Below are 4,830 nucleotides of genomic sequence, written 5' to 3' on the forward strand. Positions count from 1 at the left end.
TCCCACCAACCTCTCCACACTCCCACCAACCTCTCCACACTCCCACCAACCTCTCCACACTCCCATCAACCTCTCCACACTCCCACCAACCTCTCCACACTCCCACCAACCTCTCCACACTCCCACCAACCTCTCCACACTCCCACCAACCTCTCCACATTCCCACCAACGTCTACACACTCCCACCAACCTCTCCACACTCCCACCAACCTCTCCACACTCCCACCAACCTCTCCACACTCCCACCAACCTCTCCACACTCCCACCAACCTCTCCACACTCCCACCAACCTCTCCACACTCCTACCAACCTCTCCACACTCCCACCAACCTCTCCACACTCTCACCAACCTCTCCACACTCCCACCAACCTCTCCACACTCCCACCAACCTCTCCACACTCCCACCAACCTCTCCACACTCCCACCAACCTATCCACACTCCCACCAACCTCTCCACACTCCCACCAACCTCTCCACACTCCCACCAACCTCTCCACACTCCCACCAACCTCTCCACACTCCCACCAACCTCTCCACATTCCCACCAACTTCTACACACTCCCACCAACCTCTCCACACTCCCACCAACCTCTCCACACTCCCACCAACCTCTCCACACTCCCACCAACCTCTCCACACTCCCATCAACCTCTCCACACTCCCACCAACCTCTCCACACTCCCACCAACCTCTCCACACTCCCACTAACCTCTCCACACTCCCACCAACCTCTCCACACTCCCACCAACCTCTCCACACTCCCACCAACCTCTCCACACTCCCACTAACCTCTCCACACTCCCACTAACCTCTCCACACTCCCACCAACCTCTCCACACTCCCACCAACCTCTCCACATTCCCACCAACGTCTACACACTCCCACCAACCTCTCCACACTCCCACCAACCTCTCCACATTCCCACCAACGTCTACACACTCCCACCACCTCCCCACCCGTCCAACACCCCACCTCACCCACCTACTCAAGAACAAGTCACTCCACCACAAAGATAAAGCGACCCAGCATGAGAGGATGAAGGAGGAGCAGAGAGGGGAAAGAGGACGAGGAAAATAATAGGAGGGGGTGAAAGAGAGAGGGGGGGAAACAACGCAGTTTTACGTTTTCCACATCAAAAAAATCATTTAAAATTACCATCACCATCACCGGTTAGTGAAAAAAAATCGCACCGGACTGTAAGGTAATCACTTTTGATCCGAGGAAGCCGAGAGTTAGCTCCAGTTCCTTCAATCAAAAGCATTTCACCAGTATCAAGTCATCCTTCTTCCCCTCCCCCAAATCCCTCCCTATCCCATGAGTGCTGCTTCGTAGGGGATACAAAGTACGAATTCTTCGTGGTCAGAACCTACGGTACAGCGTCGCCTTACCGCGAGTTCGACCTCCCATCCATTTTCCGAAGGGTTTACGATCGTTCGCTACGATTGTATTTCCATTCGTATTTCCATCTTCTGACTGCTGGATGAGTTTCAAGTGATGGAGGTCAGTAGCAGTTTACTGGGTCGTCAATACGGGTTGATGAATCAACACAGGTTGCTGGGTCATCAACACAGGTTTCAAGGTCAACACGTTATTGAGTCACCAACACAGGCTGCTGAGTCAACACGTTGCTGAGTCATCAACACTGGTTACTGAGTCAACACGTTACTGAGTCATCAACACAGGCTGCTGAGTCAACACATTACTGAGTCATCAACACAGTTGTTAAGAAAGGTGAATAGGGACTAAAGTAAGCTTGGACCATGTATACTCTGAGAGATATACTGCTCTTGATGTAAACAAAGTCCGTGGCGTAGTTGTTGCTGTCGTTGTTGCTGTTGATGTTGCTGTTATTGTTGCTATTGCTGATGCTGCTGTTATTGTTTCAGACTGGTATTGACGGCAACCCCAGTAACTCTTCACGAGGGTAAACCTTAGTTAAGTTTACTGTGATCTTCTAGAAGCGAGAGGTTTCCCCTACTCTCGCTGCCCGGCCTGTGGCCAGACCTCCTTGCTGATAGCCTGGTGGACCAGGCTGTTTCTGTTAGCGGCCCGTCAACCACACTGAAATACAGGTAGGGGGCCACGCTCACCTGTGACCTAACCTCCAACCGCTGCACCTCTCATCTCCTATAGCATATATGGCTTAGCCGCAGGCATGGGGACTGACCACTTCCTATAGAGGGTGATGGGCTATTTACGTCAAAATTACTTCTGTCTCCAGTGCTGTATTCGACTGAAGAATCCTGCTGGGCAGGCGAAACGTTTCGGCAATAAGAATATCTGAATGCTGTTCATCAGTTCGTCGGCACTGTATACCATCAGTATATGGTATCTTCAGCAAATGCTGCCACCGTTGCAATTATACATGATATCTTCTGCAAATGCTGCCACCGTTGCAATTATACATATCTTCTGTAAATGCTGCCACCGTTGCAATTATACATGATATTTTCTGCAAATGCTGCCACCGTTGCAATTATACATTATATCTTCTGCAAATGCTGCCACCGTTGCAATTATACATGATATCTTCTGCAAATGCTGCCAACGTTGCAATTATACATTATATCTTCTGCAAATGCTGCCACGGTTGCAGTTATACATTATATCTTCTGCAAATGCTGCCATCGTTTCAATTATACATGATATCTTCAGCAAATGCTGCCACCGTCCGAATAGTGTTCCGTATTTCTGAAACCACATGGTATCACTGAACGTAACAGCGTCACTCACCCACGTCATTCAACGTGTACTGGTTGACTCGATATCTCATCAGTAATTTTTATAATGGACACAATGATCGCGTTCTGTGGGTAAAACTGATTATTATTACTGTATTACTATTTTTATGAAAGCTATGTGCTAAACCCACAAGGGAGATACATCGGAGGACATTCATCAAGCAGACAATTCTCAGCGTGACACACACACACACACACACACACACACGCACACACACTTCCCACGTACACAAGTCTCAATGTTGACACACTGTGCCTTCCCCATCTTGTTATTAGTTGTTTGTTATTACACCTCCAAACACTACTTTCACCGTCACCCTCATTCTCCTGATGACGAGGGAGCCCAGCAAGCATTTGTTTTATTTTACTCTCTCCTTTTTTCTCTCTCTCTCCTCTCTCTCTCTCTCTCTCTCTCTCTCTCTCTCTCTCTCTCTCTCTCTCTCTCTCTCTCTCTCTCTCTCTCTCTCTCTCTCTCTCTCTCTGTCGCACCTCTCACGGAGGAGTGCCAAGACTGGTGCCTAAGGAATCGTTCCGACCAGGTGGCACCATCAGCACAATATTCACTGTTAGTCTCTCAGCTAAGCAGTGACCTTGCAATAGCAAGTGCACGACTATGACGGGGAGGCAGTAAGCCCACAAGTAGCAAATCAATCTCACTGAGACAGAGAAAGTCTTCAATAAAAGAATGTTTCGATCAGTGTGATCGTCATCAAGTACCTTCATAAAATTTAGTGTGCGAAACGTGTGTATGAGGTACAGTGTCCACGGCTGTAACAACTTAACTACAGTATTACAAAAACCTTTTGGTTAAGGCTACATACGTAGTTATTCTGGACACTGTAGCTAACACAGTACAGACGTGAAGGTTCAAAATGCCGGGCCACCGGTTCGATACCTAGTTCTCTTTTCACAAGGTATTCAGTGTCTCCACGAGCGATGTAAACATCGTTCCTCAGCGCATGGAGTGCGTGGCTCGATCTTCTGTTCTCTGGAACGTGGCCCTGTCTCTGATCAGCCAGACTATTGGTAATGTACCACAGTTGCACCAGTTGCAAGACTGTGACGGACGACAGTCCGGATGCGCCGGGATTGCTCAATAACTCACCTCGTTGCTTCACTGGGTTTTCATTCTTAGATAAAACTGACTGACGTGTTTCACTGACTTTACGTTAGTACCCCTCAAGGAAGGTTCCTTGATGTTGGTGAGGGGCTCTTGATTTAGGGAATTGGATTTGTGCTCCAGTTCCCCGAATTAAGCCTGAATGCCTTCCACATCCCCCCCCCCCCAGGCGCTGTATAATCCTCTGGGTTTAGCGCTTCCCCCTTGATTATAATAATAATAATTTACGTTAGTAGCCCACTCAGACTCTCCTGCCACTCAGACTCTCCTGCCACTCAGACTCTCCTGCCACTCAGACTCTCCTGCCACTCAGACTCTCCTGCCACTCAGACTCTCCTGCCACTCAGACTCTCCTGCCACTCAGACTCTCCTGCCACTCAGACTCTCCTGCCACTCAGACTCTCTTGCCACTCAGACTCTCCTGCCACTCAGACTCTCCTGCCACTCAGACTCTCCTGCCACCTCAGACTCTCCTGCTCCAGACTCTCCTGCCACTCAGACTCTCCTGCCACTCAGACTCTCCTGCCACTCAGACTCTCCTGCCGCTCAGACTCTCCTGCCACTCAGACTCCTGCCACTCAGACTCTCCTGCCACTCAGACATCTCCTGCCACTCAGACTCTCCTGCCACTCAGACTCTCCTGTCACTCAGACTCTCCTGCCACTCAGACTCTCCTGCCACTCAGACTCTCCTGCCACTCAGACTTTCCTGCCACTCAGACTCTCCTGCCACTCAGACCTCTCCTGCCACTCAGACTCTCCTGCCACTCAGACTCTCCTGCCACTCAGACACTCCTGCCACTCAGACTCTCCTGCCACTCAGACTCTCCTGCCACTCAGACTCTCCTGCCACTCAGACTCTCCTGCCACTCAGACCTCTCCTGCCACTCAGACTCTCCTGCCACTCAGACCTCTCCTACCACTCAGACCTCTCCTGCCACTCAGAAATCTCCTACCACTCAGACCTCT

Source organism: Cherax quadricarinatus, chromosome 1, assembly GCF_038502225.1.
Source record: "Cherax quadricarinatus isolate ZL_2023a chromosome 1, ASM3850222v1, whole genome shotgun sequence".
Taxonomy (NCBI): Eukaryota; Metazoa; Arthropoda; class Malacostraca; order Decapoda; family Parastacidae; genus Cherax; species Cherax quadricarinatus.